We start from the raw sequence: 26,664 nt of genomic DNA, 5'->3' as shown, positions 1-26,664 counted from the left end.
TCATTCATGTATTTATTTATTTCTCCCTTTGTTTTTTCTTTCACTCCAGATACTTAAGGAAATCTCTGGAAAGTCACTATTGACCACTGAGATAATGAAACGGAGACTTCAGTGACCACAAATGACAAAGAATCCAGTCTTTGCAAAATTAGTTTGGTGAAATCACTAAAGAAATAGAGGACAACATTCATCAAGAAGAAAAAATAACAACAAACTCTAGGGAATGGAGACAATCTGATTTCCAGGGTAACCACATTGTAATATTCAAAATGCCCAATTTTCAACAACAAGAAAAAAATCACAAGATATACAAAGGAATAGGAAAGTGTGGCCCAATCCTAGAAAAAAAAAATTATATAAACCATCCATGAGGAAACCTTAGTATTGGACTTACTGGACAAAATTTTTAAATCAACCATCCTAAAATGTTTAAAGAACTAAAGAAAACCATGAACAACAAACTAAATAAAACCAGGAAAACAGAGCACATACAAAATGAGAATATCAATAAACAGATATGAATTATAAAATAAACCAAACAGAAATTCTGGAACTGAAAAGCTAAATCACCAAAATGAAAAATTTGGCCAGGCATGGTGGCTCATGCCTATAATCCTAGCATTTTGGGAAGCAGAAGCAAGTAGATCACCTGAGGTCAGGAGTTCAAGACCAACTTGGCCAATATGGTGAAACCCATCTCTACCAATAACACAAATATTAGCTTGGTGTGGTGGTACACACCTGTAATCCCAGCTACTCGGGAAGCCAAGGCAGGAGAATCACTTGAACCCAGGAGGCAGAGGTTGCAGTGAGCCAAAATCATGCCACCACACTCTTGCCTGGGTGACAGAGCAAGATTCCATCTCAAAAAAATAAAAATTAAAAAAAAAAAAAGAAAAAGAAAACAGAAAGAAAAATTCACCAGAGGGGTTCAACAGCAGATTTGAACACACTGAAAAATGAATCAGAGAAATCAATGATAGGATAATTGGAATTGTCTGATATAAAGAGTAGAAGAAAAAAAGAGAACAAGACACTATCAAGCAGGGCAACATATGCAGTATGGAAGTCCCAGAAGGAAAACAGAAAGAAAGGGGCAGAAAGAACTGTTGACGAAATAATGAATGAAAACTGTCTAAGTTTAATTAAAGATATTAAACTCCAAGTAGGATAAATTCAAAGAGATCCACACTTGGACACATTACAATCAAACGGTTCAAAGACAAAGATAAAGAGAAACTCTTGTAGCGGCAAGACAGAAGCAAATCATTATGTACAATAGATTCTCAATAAGATTAACTGTAATTTTCCCATCACAAACCATGGAGAACAGAAAGCGGTGAGACAATATTTTTAAACTACCAAAGAAAAGAAAAAAAAAACTGTAAACCAAGTTTAAATAACCAGAAAAACTAATCTTGAAAAATGAAGAAGTTAATACATTCCCAACCATCAAAAGCTGCGGGAGTTTGTTACTAGCGTATCTGTCCTACAGGAAATGCTAAAGGGAGTCCTTTACACTGAAATGGAAGGACACTAAACAGTAACACAAAGCGACATAAAGAAATAGAGAGGTTTCTAAACATAAAAGCCAGTATTACATTTTTTAAATTTGTAACTCCTTTTTTATTCCCTAAATAGTGTAAAAGATAAATGCATACCAAATTGAAATCCATGCAAATGGGCCCACAATGTATAAAGATGTAATTTGCAACACCAACAATTTAAGGTGGGGATGAAGCTGTATAGGAGCAGAGTTTTCATATGTTAGTAAGATTGAGTTGGTATCAGTTGAAACTAGATGGTTACAAATTTAGGATGTTCATTGTAATCCTCATTGTAATCATTAAGAAAATATGTTTTTAAAATACACAAAAGGAAATGAGACATCAAAATGGTTCACTACCAAAAAAAAATTTTAAAAGAAGTTAGTAATTGAGGAAATGAGGAACAAAAAGTATAAGACATAGAGAAAACAGACAGAAAAATGGCAGAAATAAATCCCATTTTATCAGTTACTACTTTAAATGTAAGTAGTTTAAACTCTCCAATCAAATGGTGAATAGTAACAAAAAGGATTCTTTTAAACATGGTCTAACTGTACATTGTCTAAGATATTTTAGATTCAAATATTTAAAAAGTGAAAGTATAGAAAAGATACTCCATGCAAATAGTAACCAAAAGAGAGCTGGGGTAGCTATGTAAAGATCAGACAATATAAACTTTAAGTCAAAAGCTATTATAACGCAGGGCGCGGTGGTTCACACCTGTAATCCCAGCACTTTGGGAGGCCGAGGCGGGTGGATCACGAGGTCAGGAGATCGAGAGCATCCTGGCTAACACGGTGAAACCCCGTCTCTACTAAAAAAATACAAAAAATTAGCCGGGCGTGGTGGCGGGCGCCTGTAGTCCCAGCTATTCAGGAGGCTGAGGCAGAAGAATGGCGTGAACCCGGGAGGTGGAGCTCACAGTGAGCCGAGATGGCGCCACTGCACTTCAGCCTGGGCAACACAGTGAGACTTCGTCTCAAAAAAAAAAAAAAAAAAAAAAAAAAAAAAAAAGCTGTTACAAGAGGCTGGACATGGTGGCTCACATATGTAATCCTAGCACTTTGGGAGACTGAGGCAGGGGGATCGCTTGAAGCCAGGAGTTCAAGAGCAGACCGAACAACAAAGCAAGACCCCACCTCTACCAAATAAATTTTTTTTAATTAGCCAAGCATGGTGGCACACACCTATAGTCCTACCTACTTGGGAGACATAAGTCGGAGGACTGCTTGAGCCCAGGAGTTGGAGGTCACAGTGAGCTATGATTTCACCACTGCACTCCAGCTTGAGCAACAGAGTGAGACTCTGTCTTAAAAAAAAAAAAAAGAAAAGATGTTGCAAGAGACAAAAAGATCACTATGTAGTAATTAAAAGGTCATCAGAAGATACAATTACAAACATATACACACTAAGCAACACAGTCCCAAAATATGTGAAGCATATATTGACAAAATTAAAGGGAAAAGTAGTTCTCTAGTCATAGCTGGAGACTACAATACCTCATTCTCAACAACGAATCGAACATATAGTCAAAAGATCAATAAGAAAATAGAGGGTTTGCACAACATCACACACCAGCTACACCTAAGAGACATATATAGAAAACTCCACCCCAAAAAGAGCAGAATACACATTTTTCTCAAGTGTGCATGGGACATTCTTTGGGGTAGACCATATATTAGACCACAAAACAAGTCTCAATAAATTTTTTTAAAAAATAAAATTATGTAAAGTATCTTCTCTAACCACAATGGAATAAAGCTAGAAATCAACATCAGAAGGAAACTGAAAAATTTGCAAATATGTAAACATTACATTTAAATAACCAATGGGTCAAAGAAGAAATCACAAAAAAATTACAAAATATCTTCCCACAAAGGAAAATAAAAACCCAACATACCTAAATTTACGAGATGTAGCAAAAGCAGTAATCAGGGCAAAATTTATAGCTGTCAATGCCTACGTTTAAAACGAGAAAAAAACTCACATTAATAACCTAACTTTACAACCTAAAAAAACTAGAAAAAACAAGAGCAAACTAAATTTAAACCTAGCAAGAAGAAGGAAATAATGAAGATTAGAGTGGAGATTTATGAAATACAAAATAGAAAAACAACAGGAAGAATCACAAAACCAAAACATTGTTCTTTGAAAAGATCAACAAAATGACAAACTTTTAGCTAGACTGACAAAGAAAAAAGAGAAAGATGCAAAAAACTGAATCAGAAATGAAGTGGAAACATTACTACGAACCTGACAGAAATTTAAAGGATTATAAGAAAATACTATAAACGATTGTACACCAACAAATTAGATAACCTAGGTAAAATGAAAAAAAAAAATCCCAGAAACACACAAATTACCAAAGCTATCTTAGCCTGCTAGGGCTGACATAACAAAGTACCACAGACTAGGTGGCATAAACAACAGAAACTTATTTTCTCACAGTTATGTAGGCTAGAAGCCCAAGGTCGATGTGTCAGCAGGTTTAGCTTCTTCGGAGGCCCCTCTCCGTGGCTTCCAGACAGCCGACATTTCACTGTGTGTCCACATGGCCTTTTCCTTGTGTGCACACATCCCTGGTATCTGCTCCTCTTCTTATTAAGGACACCAGTCATATTGGATTAGGGCACCACATTTTTGGCGTTATTTAGTCTTAATTAGCTTTTTAAAGGCCCCATTTCCAAATACAGTTACATTGGGGATTAGGGTCAATATATGAATTGGGAAAAGAACACAGTTTTGTCCATAGCACTGATTTAAGGAGAAATAGAAAATCTAAACAGATGTATAACAAGTAAAGAGATTAAATTAGTATCAAAAGCCTTCCAACAGAGAAAAGCCCAGGACCAGATGGATTCCCTGGTGAATTATACCAAATGTTTAAATAAAAATTAATGCAATTCTTGTCAAAATCTTCCAAAAAATACAAGAAGAGGGGAGACTTCCTAATGTATTCTATGAGGTCAGAATTACCTTATACCAAAGCCAAAGACACAAAAAGAAAAGAAATTACAGATCAATATTTCTAATGAATAGAGATGCAGAATCCTCAACAAAATACTATATATCCAAATGCAACAACATATGAAAAGGATTATACATGATGGCCAAGTGAGATTTATCCCAGGAATGCAAAGGTGGTTCAATATATGAAAATTAATCAGTGTAATATACATTTCTAGAACAAAAGGAAACACAATTATCCCAATGCAGAAAGGAGCATTTGATGAAATCTAATACCTTTTATGATTAAAAAATAGTCAGAAAACAAGAATAGAAGTAAACTTTCTCAATCTGGTGAAGAATTTTTATGAAAAACTCAGCTAACAGCATATCCAAGAGACATATTCCATAGGCATATTCAAAAGGCTAAAAGATTTCCCCCTTAGATCAGGACCTTAAGATCAAGGATGCCTACTTTCACTATTTATTTAACATTGTACTGGAGATGCCAGCCAGAGCAATTAGGCAAGGAAAAGAAATTTAAAATATCCAAATTGGAGAGGAAAAAGTAAAACTATCTCTATTCACAGAGTACATGATCCTACATAGTAAATCCCAAAGAGTCTACACAGGAACTACTAGAGCTTATCAGCAAAGTTGCAGGGTAAAAGATCAACATACAAAAATCAGTTATGTATCTATATATCAGCAATAAATAATCTGTAAGAGAAATTAAGAAGTCAATTCTATTTTCAATAACATCAAAAATAATAAAATACCCAGGAATAAATTTAACAAAGGATGTGAAAGACTTGTATACTAAAAACTATAAAACACTGCTGAAAGAAATTTAAAAGACCTAAATAAATGGAAAAATATCTCATCTTTCTGGACTGGAGGACTTAACAATGTTTAGATGACAATACTACTCAAAGTGATCTACAAATTCTATGCAATCCCTTCGAAGTCAATGGTCTGTTTTTCAGAAATGGAAAAGCCAATTCTCAAATTTGCATGGAATTTTAAGAGGCCATGAAAAGCTGAAACAATCTTGAAAAAGAAGAAGAAACATGGAGTATTCTGCTTGCCATTTTCAAAACTTACTACAAAGCTACAGTAATCAAAACAGTGTAGTGCTGGTATAAGAATAAACATACAGACCAATAGAATAGAACTGAGAGTCCAGAAATAAACCCACTGTCTATGGACAATTGCTTTTCTACAAGGGCATCAAGAACATTCAAAAGAGAAAGGACAGTCTTTCAACAGATGATGCTGAGAAAACTGGATATCCACATGCCACATGCAAAAGAATGAAATTGGACCCCCTACCTCACACCATATACAAATATTCACTCAAAATAGACCAATGAACCTAAATACAGTAAAAGAGCTAAAACCACTTCTTCAAATCTTAGGATAAAACATAGGGATAAATATTCACAACCTTGAAACATGTTGGAACTAGATAGAGGTAGTGGTTGCATAACATTTTAAATGTACTAAATGCCATTGAATTGCTCAGTGTAAAATGGTTAAATTTGTGTTATATGGACTTCCCCTCAGTAAAAAAGAAATTAAAGAAATGAACAGCACTGAGAGTCAGATTAAAACTTCCAATTTCTTTTTTGCAATATTTGATCTTGTGGCGGAATGCCCTTAACCTCTGTCTCACTGAAAAATTAGAGATGAGAGTTCCCGCTCTGTGTATGTTACAGGATTCTTAAAAAGGTCAAAAGAAGTGTTGTACTGAAACAGTCCTTTGATACTGCTAGCTGCTCTGCCAACACAAGCTGCCATGGTGACTCCTGCCCAGTCCTGTCAGTGCCATGCCAGGCGTCTGGGCTGGTATGTGCATTTGTGGTTTCATTCTCACAGTGTGGGTGTGGTTACAGAGGGGGAAACTGGGAATTGGAGAGGTGGAAGGACCTGCCTCATGGCACAGGACTGGAGCTCAGATTTCTAATTCCAGACACACAAAGCTCTTTCCAACACAACCTACTGGCCCCTGCAGCAGACTCTCCCACCTCTTTGCCTTCAGAGTTGCCTATTTTAGTGGGAATCTTGTGCAAATGGCAGCAATTATTGAAACTTTTCCAAATAACTCTTCTGTCAGCCTCACTCCATCACTTGGTTTCTATCCCTAATTCAGATGCCACTCCCGGTCAAGACCACTCTCTCAACAGCCGCCAAAGTGCTTGGAAAGAACAAGAAATCCCCGCAGCAGCTGCTCCATTATGAGAGATGGTAGCTTGTGCTGAAGAAAAGCCTCCACATGAGCTGGAAAGCTTGCAAGCACAGACCACGATGCCCCCAGCCTCCCACCCACCCACCACCCCTCCACAGCGGGCTGCACACACTGGAAGGGTGGGTGCATAGGAAGAGGAAGTTAATAGGCAGTGTGGAAAGGCAGGGGGGTCCCAGGTGGCCACTGTGCCTCCCTATGAACTAAGGGAGTAATAGTAGCAGCAGGTATTTGCTGTGAGCCTTCCTGTTGCAGGCATGGTCCTTAGGAAAGATTCATTATTCTCATAACAACCATACCAGGCAGGGACTGTTTCCCCATATTCAGAAACAATGACTGAGACTCTGGTGATGTCCCCCATTCTTCCAACTGACAGGGTCTGGGGTAGGCGCTGGCAGAGAGCTGGGCAGTGAGGGCAACAGCCACATTCCTGCCTCAAGCAGCTGACAGTCTTGTGGGGTTAGGGGCTGGGGAGACCCTGGCCTCCTGCAAAATGCTTGGTGTTGGTATGTTGCCATGGTAGGCCTCAGTAAGAGGCAGCCTGGACAGGAACAGCTGCACAGAGAAAAGGGGGAGGGGTCAGGGGAGCTGGACGTGGGGTCCCAGGTGGAGGGGAGCAAAGGCAGGAGAGAGCCTGTCAGGGCCCTGCAGGGTGGCAGGAAGACCCAATCTCACCCCTTACTCGGCTGTGCCCTCTGGAGATGAGGTTCCGGGCTGCCAGCCCAGCAGCCGGCCACCTTTCCTAAGCTCAGAGGCCCAGCTGGGAGCTGGGAGCAGGAGTATTGTCACAGGTGAGGACACCTCCAGAGGAGAGCAGCAGGCATCCAGCCTGGAGGCTTGTGGGACCTCCCTCCTCCCAGCACCAGGACACCTCTCCATACCTGGGGTTCCAGGCCACACTTAGTGACCTCCTTAGGGGTGCCCTGAGCCCAGCAAGTCTGTCTCTCCAAACCGAAATGTCCCTGTCTGAAAAACAGAGCACCTCCCGTAGGGTGGCAGGGGTGAGTAAGGCAGGCTCTGAGGCAGGCATGGGGGTGACCCCTCCTGTACACTGAACACAGTCGTCCTCTAATCCTCGTGACACCCTAGGAGGTAGCAACTATTAGACATTTGACAGCCTAGGGAACTGAGGCACAGCGAGGTTATGAAGCCTGTCTGAGGTCACAGAGCCAATGGGTGTGGGGTTGGAGTTCCAGCTGCAGACCCTGGCTCTGAGTGCCTGCTGACCCCAAATGAGGGCCCACACCCGCCTATCCCTCCACCTGCCTGGGATCTGGACGGCAGATGCCCCACGTCTCCTGGTAGAAGTCATAGAAACAGACACCCTGATGGAGCTGGGCAGAGGACACTGAAGGCAGGGGCGCCACTGAAGATTCCAAGCAGTGGCGGCTGCAGGCATGTCACAGGCGCATGGCAGAAACCACCGGGCTAACCAGGGAGGGGCTGCCAGCATCTCCTGAAAAGCAGTAGAGATAAGGAAAGGCACACAGCCTGAGGCCCGGAGCTGTGAGCTCCGTCTTCACCTAACAGAGGGCTTTCAGGGCTCACCAGGTCCAAAGAACCATTAGGTGGAGCTGCTGATGTCCGAGACTAGAGGATGGAACCCGGTTTTGCCATATTAGACTCCATGCCGCTGTGGTTCATGTGATTTCAATTAGTCTCTCTGATCTTACTGAACACTCTTTCTACATACAATTCATGTCATCAAAAATCAATGTGTCTGAAGGTATTGAAGTCTTTTAAAATAAATTCAATATTTCTCAGAAAGACTCCAGTCCCCCAGTGGATAAGTGGTCAGGCTTCCTCAAAGATCACTTTATGCTTACTAACATCACATCAACCAGATGTAGGGTGACCATATAGGGTGATCTAAAAGGGGACACTTTTGAGAGTGAATGGGGGCCCTATTATGACGCTATAACAACAGGCAAAACTGGATGTGGTCAGCAAACTGGGGCACGTGGTCAACCTGGACAGAGAGGACATGAGCAGCGCCACCATCAGCCAGATGTGCCCCAGGGGAAAGACATCTGGCTTCTTGCAGAGTGGCATATATTTTCTTGAAGAACTATGGTTTTTGTGTCTTCAAATACCTGCCGTATTATGACTAGTTTATGCCATTAAGCTGATCTAAGATTAACAGGAAAGGGCAGTAAAAACACATGTTGCAAAGTTTAAACTTTCAGTGTCCTTCATTCAAGGAAGTCCTTTAAATGTGGATTAAGTTATCACTTAGGCAGAATTTAAGTATGTTTTTCAGATTTAGTTACAATTTAGGGCAGAGTTATAAGTACATTTTTAGAAATAATGACAAATCATTCTCAAAATAGATGGTTTAGGCAATGCAGAACAGTCACTTTAATAAAATTTAACTCAAGCATCGAAAATGGGCTAATCTATATTGTTCCATTTCTTTCCATCATTCTTTTATCTGGCTCCCTAGAGGGAGCTAATTTAATTTGAAAAGATTGGAGATATTGGCTCCAATGTGTGTTCCCAGGGACATCAGAGCAGAATGAGATCACTCAGAAGGAAACTTGTCTCTCATATCTGTAAATGGTGAGGTCTACAAAGTCTTCTTCATGAGGAAGCTCTTATAAACCAGGGCAGTCTTCAAAATCTGATTTTCATCAAAAACCCTTGGTCAGGATCTAGTTGTATTGTGGGGAAAAAATCCTGAGCCTGGTGTTTTGTCAGTGTCCTGAGCCGGACACAGTGGCCACAGGTCCCTGCCAAGGGAGAAATCACGAGGTGCACGAACACCTTGCAAATGTCTGTAGACATCCCACTATTTATTACTGGGAAGAAAATCTCATTTGATACAAGTTGGGAATTTGGACTCTGTCCTGAGAAAGGCAGGTTCTCTGATTCAGTAGATAGAAAAAAAAGATAGATGCTCTGTCTGGACAGGAGTACAAGCTGGAGGAAAACCCAGCTTGTAGCAGTCATGACACCTGACCTGTGTGAAAGCCAGTGCCTTCATGCATTTGATTTCAACTGTCACAGCAGCACTGTGGTGGAACTGGCAAACTCCCACCAAACCCCTTCCCTTGCTCTGGGCACACAGTATGGAACACACTTCCCGGCAGCCTTGGCAGCCCTGCACCATGTGACTACGCTCCAGCCGTGGACTGGGAATGAAGCTGACGCATGCTGAGTGAGCTCAGGCAGGTCTTCTATTCTCTCTCTCTTCCACTGTCTGCAGCCACATGTCAATGCCAAGGGTATCCAGGACCAGACCTTGGGGATGGCAAGGGACTCTGTCAGCCTGGGTCTGTGAGAAGTGCAGAGAGCACCCTCCACTTCTCACCTCCAGGGACTGGGCTTCCCTGAGTAAGGAATTAAATTCTAAGGTGTTAAGTCATGCCACCGAGAAGCTGAGGTTGATCTATTGCAGCAGCTAGCTTTATCTTAGCTGATAAAAACAGCATGTGGTTAGGTGGCACTGGGCTGGTGGAGGGAGGGGATGCAAACGTGCGTGGCCTGCCTTGAACCTAGGATGCCCCAGGCCTCCTGCCTGCACCTACCATGTAGGAGCACGGCCATCCTACTGGGGAGCTATCTGACTCCATTTCACCACCAAGGAAAACATTGTTGAGAGGCCAAGTAATTTGCCTATGATTAAGCAGCTGGCAAGGGTTACAAGCAGGATTTGAATCTGGGTCCACCCAGATCCAAAAATGAATTATCTTATTAAAACAGAGCCCTGGCTGCCCTGGCCCCACACGCAGTGCTACACTCATGTGGCAGCCACATCCTGGTGCTTCTCACCCTCAGTTCAAGAATGAGCACGATGGAAGTAGTGACCCCACCAGTTTGTTGGGGTGCTCCTACCTGCTCCCTCCCATCCTGAATCAGGATGCTCTCCCCCAGGATGACTGCACCTTCCCCAATGAGTAGCAGCTGCTGCAGAGGACCACTCACCCCTCAGACCCACCACACAGCGGCTCAGCCTGCCCCTACCCCAATGCAGTCTCTGCATCTCCACACCGCCATCCTGCCCTCCCTGCAGCCGCTGGCGGGAGCCCCAGGGCAGCGCCCCTGAGAGTTGGTATGTCTGCACCAGCCCAGCGTTTCCAGCTTCCCACCAGGGTAGCTGGCTCCCTTGCTGGCAGCCCTGCCTGCTCTCCCTGCTCCTCTCCTGCACCTCCCAGTTAAGCCCTGATGGGCTCCAAGCCCGCCCCATCTCCCCTCATTCAGATTCACCTGTTGACATCCCAGCTGCTCTGATCTGTTCAACTTAGTTCAAGAAACATTCCTGAGCCCCTGCTGGTGGCCAGCCCTGGAAACACAGAAGTGGCTCAGAGGGGTCTGTGGCTGCAAACAGCCCAGGGCTAATGGGAGAGGCAGGCCCAGGGAGAAAAGATTCTGACTTAAGGCAGTGAGTGTAGGAATCGTTGTTTTCTCTTAAACTCACCGAGCTCCTGATCTGTGCCACAATCACACAGGGTCACCACACACCAGGCAGGAAAACGAAGAAACACACCCTGCCCTCCAGAGCTATGATTTCACTGGGGGACAGCCAGCCACACAACGTGTCAGATGGGGTCGCTGCTGCAGGACATGCGGGAAATTCAGGAGGAGTCCAGGTGACTACCAGGATTGAGGCCTGAGCAAGCAGAAAGATAGAGACAGCAAGATGCCTTCATATCTGAGTAAGACGCAAAGTGCACAGTCGGGAACTCAGAGGAGAAGAACCAGGAAGGAAAGTCTCGATGAATTTAAATTTTTTTAAAGTTATAACAAGATTTAAAACACTAATTTTATTATTCAATTCAATTGTTCACAATTCTCCATGAGCCAGTCTATGAAACGGAACTTTTACATTTCTTTCCGTCCCCGCTGCTACAGAAAGTGCAGGGGCTTCCATCTTGGAGGTGGGTGGAATGAGCGGCCTCTTCCCTCAGAGGTTTGGAGGCATCACTCCACTTCTTCCTTGCTTTACCTCTGCCATGGCAGTTTTAGTAACCACCTCTCTGGGTGGCTGCAGGACCATGCTAAGTCCTGATGGAAACATACTGGTTATGCAAGAAATGTTAGGTCCTCCCTCTTCTATCTCTCTGCACTGTGGGAGACTCCCTAATGCGACTTCTAACAAAAATGTAAGCCTGGCTGAGCGCAGTAGCTCACACCTGTAATCCCAACACTTTGGGAGGCCGAGGCAGGCGGATCACCTGAGGTCAGGAGTTGAGACCAGCCTGGCCAACATGGCGAAACCCCGTCTCTACTAAAAAAAGTGCAAAAATTAGCTGGGTGTGGTGGTGCACACCTATAACCCCAGCTAGTCAGGAGGCTGAGGTGGAAGGATCACTTGAACCCAGGAGGCAAGGAAGCGGAGGTTGCAGTGAGCCAAGATCATGCCACTGCACTCCAGCCTGTGAGACAGAGTGAGACTCCGTCTCCAAAAAAAAAAAAAAAAAGTGAACCTGAAAGACCCACTGTGTTTGAGGATGAGGCATCCTCCCTGCAACACCCTTTCCCATCACCTACTAGACTCAGGACCCACTGATGCACATGGTCTCAGACACCTAGCACATTAGGCTGTGTGTGCTCTCCCATGGGTGGGTGGGGTGCCCCAGTCTGGCCCACCGGCTGTCTGCGAGCTGGCTGTGACCGCCTGAGCACCAATCTGAATGTGTGCTCCCAGGTGTCCCCTCCTCAGGGCCCAGCCTCATTCTAGGCTTATTGAGAATGAGGGCAAGACAGTTCCCAGCCCCTGAGGACATCAGGATTGAATAGGACAAGTACACAGAGGACACTCACAGAGACCCCCAGGCTGAGGGAGTGGTGTTCCAGGCCACTCCCTCTTCCTGACCCAATCCCCTCCTCCCTGCTTGCTGATGGGACACTGAAGCAGAGTTGAGAGAGGCCCTTCCTGAGGCTGTGTTGGCGCAGGAGCACTCTGCCCCCACACAAACACTCATAGCCCCCAGATGTGTCATCAAGGACCGCATTCGGCTGCAAGCAAAAGAAAATCCAACTGACAGTGGCCTCCACATATCCGGGAGAGGGTATCTTAAATGCAGCAAATGCCAAAGGAGGCAGTCCCAGGAGGGTGTTCACTCTGGCTTCACTCCCCCATTCTTTGGCCACAGATGGCGGATTCCCTGGCCTCTTGTTTGTCTACCGAGAGAAGGAAGCAAAGAAGGAACATGCCTAGGCCACAAAAGCAAAAGCTTTGCCCGAAACCATCAGATGGTAACTCATCACCAGACTGTGTCACCTGGCAATGTGCAGATGGACCAGAGGCTGAGGAAGGGAGGTTTTCTGTCCAGGCACGTTAACACCCAAACAAAATCAGGATTCCATTCTTAAGGAAGAAGGGAGGTGGATGTTAGAAGGACAAATAACCGAGCTAGGAGTTTAAAGGTTTTATGTTATACCAGATGGGTTTGAGAGGGACTGGGAAAATATTGGAGTCTGCCCGAAACACCCAGAGAGACCATTAAAAGGGGAGAGAGAAGGCTGTAGATCAGATGTGGGGCCTGCTTGCCCAACACAGTAAGACCAGGTACCCACATGGGTTTTGCCGTGGCAGAAAGGAAGGCATTTATTTGCAAGGCACAAAGCAGGACGACCAGCAGCGAATGTTTAAATTCTGACTTCTCCAATGGCTTGCCCAAAATGTTTCTAAAGGCAAGGGTAAATCTCACGAAAGCAAAGGTGATAGGCAAAAATTGTAAGTCAGTACATGGGAGTCATACATTGGTTTTGGCCCAAAAAGACGGGATATCTTAAAACAATGGGCTTACATGTCATAGGTAAATTCAAAGAATTTTCTGATTTACAATTAGTTAATGAAAAGAAGCTTTGTTCATAAATTTGAGGTCATCAGACAAGAATGTTAGCTCTGGCTGGTGGGTGTGACTCCCTCCAGGCCCTTCAAGAAGAAATTTAGAACAAAGAATTCAGGTCTAGAATTCAGTCTTCAGGTCCCCCTTCCCAGAGGGGACCACAGATCTGTTTGGTGGGGATCCAGGTTTCTGAAAAACAACTCTGGGACATATGTTAAGATGTTATCTTTAGTTTCTATAGGGAACCAAGCATCTGACTCTAACTTCCTTGGCGGTTGTTTTAGACAACTACTATCTTTTTACTTATCAAGTTGCTCATTTACTTCTCAGGGCTAGCTGGGTACCTGGAATTTCCCTTAAAGGAACTCAAGATTTTCCTTTATTTCCATGCTTGGGGGGCCATAGGCCCTAAAATAGGGTCCCTGCTCTGTCTCATGAAAATGAAAAAATGTGTGGCTTGCTTTTATCCTACCAGGTATAGTCAGTACAACAAAATGGTTAAATAATATTCACTTAGAAACATTTTTCTGGAATCCAATGAAGATCATCAGGCCGAAAAAAATCCCCAAACCAAAAGATATGCCTGAATAGAAGCATGTGAAAACTGCCCCATTTATAGCCCTCGAATTCATTCTTCAATTTTAAGTGTTTTACTTTCACAGCCTTCAAAAGCCACTTTCTCATTTAGAGAAGAAACTCTCTTAAAGGGAGTATTTTTTTTTCCAAGATCTCTCTCCTGATAAAGTGCCCCATGGAGATCTTATGTCACTTTTCATCTTTTACAAGAGGTCAAGAAACTCCCAGGAATAGCTGGCTCTCAACCATGGGCCCACGCTTTCGGTATGTGCAGCCCCCACACGTGTGAACTTGCCTGCTCTCCTGCACCAGGGGTCTCCCCTCCAGAAACAGAGGGGAGGTTTCCCCATCAACGTTGCTTTTAAAAAAGAAAAAGGGGGGGGGGCGGGGAATCACTTAGTTGGACCTGACTTTCTTTTCTTTTCTTTTCTTTTTTTTTGACATAGAGTTTCACTCTTGTCACCCAGGCTGGAGCGTAATGACAGGATCTCGGCGCACTGCAACCTCTGCCTCCCAGGTTCAAGTGATTCTCCTGTCCCAGCTGCCCGATTAGCTGGGATTACAGGCACCTGTCACCATGCCCAGTTAATTTTTGTATTTTTTTTTTAGTAGAGATGGGGTTTCACCATGTTGGCCAGGCTGGTCTCGAACTCTTGACCTCAGATGATCCGCCCATCTCAGCCTCCCAAAGTGCTGGGATTACAGGCGTGAGCCACCGTGCCCAGCCAGACCTGACTTTCTAAATAAATCATTCCTGTTAGCAGGCCTCAGAACCATGCCATGCACCCAGTCACCCATCTGTTCAAAGTGAAATGCAGGAGTCCTGAGCATGGCGTCAACACTCTGCACCTCGAAGCATCATTCCTAACCCACACAGCCAGGAAAATGAAAATGAGGCTTCTTTCCCCATTGTACCATAAGACAGCTGAAGCTGAGGTGGGTTACCTCATCCAAGGTCATCCAGACAAGCAAAGGGAGGCAACAGTCCACATTCCTTCCACTGCCCCACACACTTCCCAACACATCACGTATGATTTCCTGGGGGCAAACAAAGAAAAATAAAAGAAAATATTACATCTATCTTATGCTAATAAATGCCCACTATATAACTGCATCTCCTCCTCTTCATGAATACCCAGTTCCCAATAGTAGCCCCTATTACAGCAGCTCCTAGGTTCTTGTGTCTGGTGAAGCTAGTAAAAATCTTACACACTTAAAAGATGCAGAAGCAGAATCCCAAAATTGTCACTGAGAGAAAAATTGAATTTTTAGAGCCAGGTTAGTTTTTTGTTCATTTGTGTTTTGAGACATAGTCTCTACTCTACCCAGGCTGGAGTACGGTGGCACAATCTCAGCTAACTGCAACCTCCGCCTCCTGGGCTCAAGCGATCCTCCCACCTAAGCCTTCCAAGCAACTGGGACTACAGCTGTGCACTATCACACCTGGTTAATTTTTTCTTTTTTCTTCTTTTTTTTTTTTGTAGAGATGGAGCTTACAGGTCATAGGTAGATTAAAAGATTTTCTGATTTGCAATTAGTTAATGAAAAGAAAATTTGTTTATAAATTTGGGGTCCATCAGGAAAGAATGTTAGCTCCGGCTCGCGGGTGTGACTCCCTCCAGGCCCTTCAAGAAGAAATTTAGAACAAAGGATGGTAGTCCAGAATTCAGTCTTCAGTTTCCCCTTATCGGAGGTCTATGTGCCACAGATCTGTTCGGTGGGGGTCTGGGTTTCTGAAAAACAACTCAGGAACGTATGCCAAGATGTTATCTTCAGTTTCTATAGGGGAACCAAGCATCTGACTCTAACTTCCACTTCCTTGGCCTGTTGTTTTAGACTACTATTACCTTCTTGCTTATCAAGTTGCTCATTTACTTCTCAGGGCTAGCTGGGTGCTAGCCTAGGCTAGTCTTGAACTCCTGAGCTCAGGTGATCCAACTGCCTCAGCTTCCCAAAGTGCTGGGATTGCAGGTGTGAGCCACTGCACCCGGCCTAGCCAGGTTTTTTGTTTTGGGGTTTTTGTTTTTTATTTTTTGTTTTTTTTTTTGAGACGGAGTCTCACTCTGTTGCCCAGGCTGGAGTGCAGTGGCATGATCTCCGCTCACTGCAACCTCCACCTCCCGGGTTCAAGCAATTCTCCTGCCTTAGCCTCCCAAGTAGCTGGGACTACAGGCACTCGCCACAACGCCCGGCTAATTTTTGTATTTTTAGTAGAGACAGGGCTTTACCATGTTGGCCAGGCTGGTCTCGAACTCCTGACCTCAGGGGATCTGCTCACCTTGGCCTCCCAAAGTGCTGGGATTACAGGCATGAGCCACCGCACCTGCCCACCAGGTTAGTTTTTAATTAATCAGCCCATAATAGAAGAAGAAGGAATGAACATACCTAAGATAGACTGGCATATTAGTCATTCAGTTCCAATGCTGATATACACATAGCTACACAACCATACACATACATGTGCACACACATCTGACACACACTCACCTACACACACACACACACATGAGCACATATCTCTAAGGCAATTCACATATTCTAAAATACTCAGAGTAATTGATCATAAAGTGCTATCTATTTATCCATCAACTGTAATCATCATCGTCGTGTCTAAAACCCCCACTGTTTCACCTAAAATGTTAAATACTGCCTTTTGTTTTCTTGCTGTCTCTTTCACCAAGTTAAGTTTAATTCCCGCTGGCAAAGGAAAAAGTTACACACACACGCACGCACACACACACACACACACACATAGAATTTCTCCAAGAGTATTGTTAGGATTATCTCACCTGAGAAGGGAGAGTGAGAATCATGAGAAAGCTGAAAATGTTAAGATTGGATTTATTGTTTTGCGGAAAGGGAGTAGCTGAAACTCCCTAGTAATGAGCAGAAGCTTTGTTTTCAGTTCTGTGATATTAACCTTTATTTCACTAAGATAAAGCTGACAAAATTAGAACCCCTCACTTGCATTACAACTACACGGGGGTGGTGGGTCCACGAGGAGCAGACCCCCTACGTGACCACAGGAGCAGCAGCAGGACAGAGGACCCGCCAGGGTCGCCAACAGGGACATCTTGGCCCAGACATCATGAACAGGGTCCCCCTTGGCTCACCCGACCAGGCAGGTAAGACTGTGGGGCCAGCAAAGCTCGCCACCTCACTCAGAGACAAAGACATCCTGCCCAAGCAAGGGAGTTGGAGGTGAGGATGAGTGCCAGGTGCCTTCTTTGCCCCCTGTACCCATAACAAATAAGTTTCTAATGCAAAGACCCAGGCCTTAGAGGTGCTCATGGTGGTCAGCACTTGGGGGAGTGTGGGAAGGACTGGGTTAGGACACACACAGACACACACGTAAGGCAACACCGAAAGAGCTCTCCTCCCCACCCCTAAGGCCACATCTGGGGCTCTTGCTGACAGGGGTACCCACAGCATCTAAAAGGAAACCATCGCTGCCTTCTGCTCAGCAAAGATGACCCCATCCTCCCTCCAGAAGGAGAACGATCTCTGGAGAGGCCCTCCCAGGACCCTGCCCTTGCTGCACTCAGGTCCCTGGTGTTTGGATTTCTGCTTCCAAATTGTTTAAGCACAGGGCCTCTCATCTTTTCCCCCAAAGTGAAAGAAACCTCAGTGGATGCTTGGAAACCACATCAGGAGGCATGGGTGATTATGTGTCCCAGAGCCAAGGCTTACACATTCCCAAGCAGAGACCAGCTGCTAGAATGGCTTCTAAAGAGCCTGGCCTCCCTGCAGCAACAGAACCCAGTGGCACATAAAAGTAAACCAAAGGCTAGTGTTGGAGGAAGCACACCCACCACTAACAAAGGATGCACAGTGGATCCTTTAAGACGTAAAGGACTCTTGGCCTCCAAACCTCACTTCCACAAAAGCTTATTTTTCCTCTCACAAGGTTTATGTGTCCCGCCCCCAGTGTTTCTAAGACCTGGCTAATGTTTATAGTTCACTGTCATGTGTCTCTCACTTTCATCTGTATGAATTTCCCCAGTGTTAAAGAATCCATTGCGCCCACCAACCAACTCAAGCACAGAGGTCGTTCCTTCTGGAAAGAGTCCCAATCCCAGCCTTGAGGATGAGGCTGGCATCCTCCCACTGGCCGGGTCTTCTCCGGGAATTGGGATCTGCCTCCCAGGAGGATGATACCCGTGGCTGCTGCTCTGCGTGGCTCACCTTGGCCAGGAGCTAGATTCCTGCTGGTGGGAAATGCATAGCCTACTTGCTGCACCCAAGCCCCTGGAGCTTTCATTCTGCAGCAGTTTCTTCAGGAACAAGGTCATCCCTAAAGGTCAAAGGATACCAAGTTTATAACTTGAGTTTATAATGTATTTCAAACTTTTTTTTTTTTTTTTTTGAGATGGAGTCTCACTCTGTCACCCAGGCTGGAGTGCAGTGGTGTGATCTCCGGTCACTGCAAGCTCTGCTTCCCACGTTCCTGCCATTCTCCTGCCTCAGCCTCCCAAGTAGCTGGGATTACAGGCACCTGTCACCATGCCCACCTAATTTTTGTATTTGTAGTAGAGACAGGGTTTTGCTTTGTTGGCCAGGCTAGTCTCGAACTCCTGACCTCAAGTGATCCCCCAACCTCAGCCTCCCAAAGTGCTGGGATTACAGGCGTGAGCCACCACGCCTGGCCTTAAACTTTTTAATTATGAAAATGACACACATAGAAAAGTGAATAAAACATATATTTATAATTCACCCAATAATAGTAAAAGTCATGCCCAACCACACCGAGGTGAAGACCTAGAGCCTGCCAGAAGCCAAGGTTCTCTCCCTGACCCCTGCCTCAACCCCCATGGTGCCCACCATCTTGACTTTTACCATAGTCAATTCCTTGCTGTGTTTCATTTGTTTACCTGCATATGCATCCCTACACAACGTACAGTATTCATAACATCTGTAAATTCTTTTTTCTTTTTTTTTTTCTCTGAGATGGAGTCTCCCTTTGTCGCCCAGGCTGGAGTACAGTGGCGCGATCTCGGCTCACTACCGCCTCTGCCTCCTGGGTTCAAGTGATTCTCCTGCCTCAGCTTCCTGAGTAGCTGGGACTACAGGCACGCGCCACCACATCCAGCTAATTTTTGTATTTTTAGTAGAGACAGGGTTTCACCATATTGGCCAGGATGATCTCGATCTCTTGACCTCAAGATCCACCCACCTCGGCCTCCCATAGTGCTGGGATTACAGGCGTGAGCCGCCGCATAAAATCCTAAGTCCCCTGCCAACTGAATGTACCCACCTCTTGGGCAAAAGGACCCCAGAAAAACCTTAAAAACTGAGTTATCAGCCATGATGGGATGGGAGGTCAGATATGCCTCGTTATCCCCCCTCCCTTTTGCTTGCAGTATACACACAACAACTGACCAGCATTCGTGTTAAAATAGAGGACATATGACTGACAGAACAGGCTCTGGCAATAAGATGCCACATTATAAACAGGACCCAAGGCCATGTCAGGCAAGGGTTAAGTCCGACACCCCTAAGCTTTAAAGAATAAACTATTTTCTAACTGTCATAAGGTTCTTCTTTTTCTCTAGCAGCAAAACAAGCACTGGCCATGAGATAAACAATGTTAAAGCAATTTGTAGCTCACCACTAGACAATGACTAACTGAGCACGTTGTTTCATCAGCCATAACTACAGCTTTGATTGGACAAGAAATGGATTTCAGTAACTTTCTCCAGATAAGACCAACCACCACAGACTGGTTCTGGCCAGTTTACAGAGGCTGCCTTCAGGTCCTAAAAAGATCTTTTCATGTATAGGGCTTAATTGTAATAGATTTAAATGTTAAGTCTCCTCCCCAGGGTGGGTATAGGTCATAGGATACATACATGTGTGTTCAATACGCATGCATCAGGACCACCTTCATGAATATTCATAGCTCCTCCTGTAAGCTGTTGAATATGTATGTTCAGCCAAACTGTTCAGCACAAAGCTCAGCCCCTCCTCTTTGAAAATGCCTGTCTGTGGGCTTTGCCAGAGGCTACGCTTCCCAGCCTGAGGAATGGACACCTTGCAGACTCTAACCCTTATAAGAAATAAAGTCTCTTCTCGACATTTATAAATTTGTGATTTTTTTTTAGTTAACACACTTAAACTCTATTGAATATGAAGTATACAATCATCTTACATACAGATAATGAAAAATGATGCAGTTAAATGAAAAAACACTTTCTTGATTAGAATTTTCATTTTATGCTTATTAAAAAGAAAATTTATGATATGTGTGCACATAGATTTTATTATATATTACACTCGTGCATGCATTAAAAAAGAAAAATTAAGCAAAATATTCTGGTTTAAGTAGCCCGAAAACCTCTTCCTAATTGGGCTCCACATTCTCCACATCACTTTTGACCCAGATTGTCTGTGTCTGCATTTCCCTTGCTGTATCATTCTCTATGCAAAAAGAGTGCTGGCCATTGAGAATTTCTTTCCATAGTGCAGCTCCACTCTTTCTGGGCTTTCTTACAGACCGCTGGCAGTCTTAGCATCATAATTACCATGAAAGTCAAGACCATTTGACCTCATTAGCCAATAGGTGACATCATCTTCAAACTTCCAGAGCCTCATCGTAGCTCATATAGAGGAGCTGCTGGTGCCACTGCTGAGTGTCTGGCTAAGTCCAACTGCACAGCTGGCCTTTTTGGCAGTTTGAGCTGCTTAAGAATTTTTAATTTGTTTTCGTATATGTGTGAGGCATCAGCTTGAGTTAGTAAGTTACAAGTGAAGTGATAAGTATTCTTTTTAATAAGCATAAAATGAAAATTCTAATCAAGAAAGTGTCAGTTTAATTGCATCATTTTTCCTTATTGGTACATAAGATAATGGCACACTTCACAATCAATAAGGTTTTAAACGTTAAGGATATAGTATGTTGTTTAGGGACGCATACGCAGTATTTAGGAGTGCACTGTGCTACAGATCATGAAGGTGAAGATAGCAGGTTGGCATGGCGCGGTGGCTCACACCTGTAATCCCAGCACTTTGGGAGGCCAAGGCGGGCAGATCATGAGGTCAGGAGACCAAGACCATCCTGGCTAACATGGTGAAACCCTGTCTCCACTAAAAATACAACAACTTAGCCAAGCGTGGTGGTGGGCACCTGTAGTCCCAGCTATTTGGGAGTCTGAGGAAGGAGAATGGCGTGAACCCAGGAGGCGGAGCATGCAGTGAGCCGAGATCGCGCCACTGCACTCCAGCCTGGGTGACAGAGCAAGACTCCGTCCCAAAAAAAAAAAAAAATAGATAGCAAGTGCCTTTGGAGGTGAGGCAGGGGTGGGAGAAACAGACCCCTGGGCTTCTGTCTAGGTCTTTACCCAGGTGTGGCTGGGTATTCACTTTCACTTACACCATGAGTTATGAGTCAGACATTCAGGCAGGGCTCAGCTAGGCAGTTCTCCTGCTCCCAGTGGTATCATCTGAGGTGACTGAGCAGTAATCAGTTGATGGACGGACTGGAGGTTAGATGGGCTCAGGGCTCCCAGAGAGAATATCCTAGCAACAAGCAAGTCAAGAGATTTCACCTGAGTTTTTAACCTTGGTTTCTTCTAAAAGTTCTGTTCTTTTTTTTCAATACTACCAAATAACTTTATACACTTTCCTATTCCCTGCAAATATTTTCAAGCTTGTCTTGATTAAACATAGTAAGATTTGTTTTATATGCTACATCTGATTATTTCAACATTTAAGTCTTTGAGAATCCATTGTTAATTTTTTTGGGAGGTGGGGTGGTGCTGCTGATTTTCATTCATGGTATCTTAGTTCTTTGTACTTGACCATCTTTGACTATGTGCAGTTATTGTACTTGGGAAGTTATTAAAAGAGTAATCTTTGAAGGCCTAGATGAAGGTATCATCCTTCAGAGAAAACTGGAAATACCTCTTAGGACACCATTTCGTGTCCCCACAACTTCCACCTAACCCATAATATAATCACCTTCTGCTCTCCTCTCCTTGAAGTCTGGGTCTCTTGTGAGGCAATGTTAATGAGAGCCTTCTCCTTCACCTTGAACACCTTGGGGTCAACAGGTAAAGTTGGCTATCTCCTCACTTGTCAGTGCATAGCTACAGCCATTTTTTAAATTCCTCATGAAAAAATACTTGTTCCGTCTTTATTCATAGCATTCAGCTAAGTAACACCCTACACCTCAGAGATTTCATCTCTTGAGCTATATTGGTACAAGGTTTTTGCACCTGGTTCACAACATTCCTTTGCATCCAATTTCTGTCATCACTCAGAATGACATCAACATGTATTATTACATCCACTTTAAATTCAACGTGACTATAAATGAGTCCTGCAAATCTGCACCCTCTTCCTGTATTTCCAGTAATAGTGAATGTGGGAATGTCTCAGCTACTCACCTAATCACCCAACCCAGAGGCCCAGACACTTTCCTAGACAACTCTGCCTTCCAATGAGCACCAAGTGCTTCCTCAATATTTTTTCCAACTACCCCTGTTCCTGTCCCCACTGCCCCGCCTACATTCAGCCTCCCTAATCCCCAGGCTTGAATGCTGATAAATGACTTGAGTGGCACCTAAAAAACAGCTAATGAAGCTCCCCACATCCTCCCACCAGGGCCTCCACAGAGCTGGTATGAACTACAGAAAGGGGCAGTTACTTTCCCCATGACGCTGTCATTCCCATTAGTATTGCAAAGCCTCTATTTTTTAATTTGTCTCAAAGCATGACAGACCCCAAACACACATTTACTACTGATATAGACACACACATTAAGAACAGTGGTGACTGTTACAGCTCACATAAAAGCTGAGTTCCATTGCTTGGGCTGACTTTATGTGTCCGGGGAATGCAAGCCTCTAGCATCCCATGAGAACTGACTTCTACATTGGGTGCTTTTCTGTCTCCTCCTGTGTCTCTCACATAAGACCCATCAATGAATGCTATTACGTTAACATGGGAACAAGACTATATGATGAATCAGATGGAGGCCGTGCATCTTCATTGAGGGCTGCGAGGTGGTTGTGCTGCTGTCCGGTCAGGATCTGGCAACAAAGTCACTGGGCTCAAAGTTCACACCTTCCTAGAATCCCACTAGGGTCAGCCAGTAAAGCTTGCAGAGCACTGACAAGTGCTGTGTCATAGGAACTTCTAAAGCAGCAGCAACAGGCCAGGTGTGGTGGCTCACACCTGTAATCCTAGCACTTTGGGAGGCCGAGGTGGGTGGATCACTTGAGGTCAGGAGTTCAAGACCAGCCTGGCCAACATGGTGAAACCCTGTCTCTACTAAAAATACAAAAATTAGCCGGGCATGATGGTGCACACCTGTAATCCTAGCTACTTGGGAGGCTGAGGCAGAAGAATCGCTTGAACCCAGGAGGTGGAGGTTGCAGTGAGCACCACTGTACTCCAGCCTGGGCAACAGTTAGACTCTGCCCAAACAATTACATCCCGGAGCCAAGGCCTGCACCTTCCCAAGCAGAGACCCAATGTTGGAATGACTTCTAAACAGCCTGGCATCCCTGGAGCAACAGAATCCAGTGGTACATAAAAGCCAACCAAAGGCTAGTGTTTGAGGAAGCACACCCATCACTAACAGCACCCTTATTCTCCTTACAGAAAAGGGAGAAGAGATGACCAGCTAGGAACTGACTCCAAGTACAGGCAGGAAAACAATGGCTACTTAAGGATCCGAAGGCTTCTTTAGCTTCTCCTAGCTATTGCAAAAATGCACCTAGCGATGCTTCATGTAGCACCACGAGTGGCTTGCCTCTCAGAAGAGACAGGGACCTGTTGCCTGCAATGCACACCAACCGCAACAGGGTGGAGCTATTTCTTCACAGTGACAGAGCTATTGCTACATGGCGCTATTGCTTCATTTGTAAAAGAGGTGGCTTTGGGGACGGAACTATTTCCCATCCATCAGCCAATAACAAATATTCCAAATACTTGACCTCAGCCTAACGATGTTAGAAATTATCTAAAGGAGCTTTATGCCCTTGAGAGGCTAGAATTTTGGTAAAGCCAATGTATCTTGTTTTTGTTTGGGGGACAGGGTCTCACTCTGTCACCCAGACTAGAGTGCAGTGGTGCGAGCTCGGCTCACTGTAACCTCCACCTCCCAGGCTCAAGTGATCCTCCCACCACAACCTCTCAAGTAGCTGGGACTACAGGCACCCACCACCAGGCCTGGCTTATTTTTATATGTTTTTGTAGAGATAGGGTTTCACCATGTTGCCCAAGCTGGTCTCGAACTCTAAGCTCAAGCAATCTGCCCACCTCAGCCTCCCGAAGTGCTGGTTTTGCAGGCATGAGCCACCATGTCCGGCCTAATATATCTTGTTTACAAGCACATGAGGTGTTACCTATCAATAAATCATCCATATATATCCATATATGGACTCCTGAGGTGGGGGAAGTTTCTTTAAGTTCTTTTGTAAATGCCTAGAGATTATAGCTGGCAAATCTCTGAATCCCTGGGGGATGCATTGCCACCAATATGGAAAGCCGTCATAGGTAAACACAAAGAGATACCTTGGTTCCTCTGCTAAAGGTATAGAAAAGAAAGCTCAACATAAGTTTATTACTAAAATTAGGTCACACAATAGGAGGCTAAGAGGTTGAGTACTACAACTGTCAGCAAATATATTTCTATCAGATCTTGTAAAAATATGTAAGCAAGCTAACCTTCTTTGTCACTTTTCCTTCCTTTTTCATAGGTAATATAGGAAGAGTATTACAAGGCAAATGTCCTTTCTTTATGATTCTCTTTCTAGTTCTCTAATTACAGGTTCTATTCCCTGTATTTGAGCTAGGGAGAGGATATAGCTTTACACATGACCATGATTTTTCTTCGGTGTAAGCTACGACAGTAGAGTCAATCAAATGATGGACTTACTGAGTCAATGTGTTGAAGAAAGACTTCAGCAAACAGGGCCTCTTGTCTGACCGAAGATGGCTACACATCCTCCAATTTGCCCAGTGGAACGGCTCACTCAAGGTGTCCCATCCTTGTCACCAAACTTGTGGGGGCAGAAAAGAAACCAATACCCAAAAGAACATGCCAATTCAAAAACAGAGAATGATTAGATAATTATATTATTTAGAAAAAACCTGAATGCGTTCTGGTAGCCAGCAGGTGTCTACACAGCTATGGTAGATTTTTAGCTCTGTTGTTATGGAATTAAAGCTACAGTTACTATCCCTCATTCCATTTTTAGTAAACAGCCAGAGGCTATTCAATTTGCATCAGTAGTTACGTTGAGTTTATCCTGATGGCCTGATTTTTATAATTCTTTATCAGGCTTATCCTGATGTTCTGTTGTTATCATTCGTTAGCACTACCTCCTGTAACCGCCCAAAAGTGTACCCACACACACGAGGGCATGTTCAGTTTCCCACACTCCACCTCAACAACTGGCACCAGAATCTGCCCAGTTGCTCAAGCCAAAATCTCATGAGTCATCCTGGTTTTCTCTCTTGCCACTCTGTGGCCCCACATCCAATGCATCAGCAAAAAAGAGCTGGGAGCTGGAAAGGCAAGACTGTCTTCCTGTGAGTCCTTCACTCCGCCTGCACCTGTCTGAGCCACCATTCCACTCCCTCTCCCACCTACAGCCTGGTGATGTCTCCCTTCTCCTCTGCCTTCCCTCTTTGCAGCTCAATCTTTCTTTCCCTAGGTTATCAATTGTATAATAAAGATTATAAAATCACTCTATCCCAATAAATATAGCTTCTATACGTCTTAATGATTGAAGCACCGCAGAATTCTCGGTTTGGAAGGGGGTTTTGCTGCTTAAAAAGTTTCAAAATCACTGCCAGAGGGAACCAGCAGCCCTTTTGTTGATAGCAGAGCCAGCTCCTCTTGCACGTGAATAAACAACCATAAATGAGACACAGCACATTTCAGCAGTCTTTTAAAATCATTTAAGCTTTAAAAATCATTTAAAATACGTTTGTTTAAAAAAAGTAATTCAAATCAAGCATTTGCAACATACCTAAGATACCTCTATGGAGACTTAGCATCTACAAGACCCAGTTTGACAACTGCCAGTGCCAGGGAATAAGTGAAGTTTCTCAGCCCAAGTCACACAAGGCCCTTGCCAACCCACCTCTGCCTGCTCCCCAGGGCTCTCCTCTACCCCAGGCCTCTCTCTCCCTAAAGCCAGCGAGAGGCCCCACGATTGTCCAGCCCAAATCCTTTCCCCCTTTTCGGGAATAGCAAGTGAGTCCAAGAGATGCGATCACGTGATGCCGTCCGACCAATCTGGTATGAGCAAAGGCCCCCATTCTCCCCGGGAGCGGGGCGGGGGTGGGGCCGGGCCGGGAGCGAAAATAGCAGGGGCGGACAGAACAGCGTGGGGAGGGGGCGGGGACATGGGCGAAGCAGGGAGGGGAGGGGAGGGGAGGGGAGGGGAGGGGAGGGGAGGGGAGGGGAGGGGAGGGGAGGGGGCGGGGGCGGGAACAGGGCCAGGTGGGGGGCGGGCGCGCGGGTGGGGGAGCGGGCGCGGGGGCGGGCACAACAGGCGCAGGGTCTTTCCCACATGCTGGGCTACAGGGTGAGGAAAACCCA

The 26,664-nt window shown here is 44.6% G+C and overlaps 1 long non-coding RNA gene across 4 annotated transcripts in view; it reads right to left on the bottom strand.

Moving 5' to 3' along the window:
- Positions 1-26,339, bottom strand: part of LOC134759574 (uncharacterized) — a 93,373-nt gene extending 67,034 nt beyond the window's left edge. For 2 of the 4 annotated variants that reach the window (XR_010135948.1, XR_010135947.1), the window contains exons 1-5: positions 26,090-26,339; positions 24,991-25,114; positions 21,478-21,623; positions 18,294-18,402; positions 15,054-15,146 (exon numbers count right to left, since the gene is read on the bottom strand). This is a non-coding gene — a long non-coding RNA (uncharacterized LOC134759574). The remainder of the gene's footprint in view (positions 1-15,053; positions 15,147-18,293; positions 18,403-21,477; positions 21,624-24,990; positions 25,115-26,089) is intronic. The other 2 variants (XR_010135949.1, XR_010135950.1) reach the window with 2 other exon arrangements.
- Between the last annotated feature and the right edge of the window lie 325 nt (positions 26,340-26,664).

The sequence above is a fragment of the Pongo abelii genome, chromosome 11, assembly GCF_028885655.2.
Source record: "Pongo abelii isolate AG06213 chromosome 11, NHGRI_mPonAbe1-v2.0_pri, whole genome shotgun sequence".
Lineage (NCBI taxonomy): Eukaryota > Metazoa > Chordata > Mammalia > Primates > Hominidae > Pongo > Pongo abelii.
Note: the sequence above shows the minus strand (reverse complement) of the source record. Positions and strands in the feature narration are given on the sequence as shown.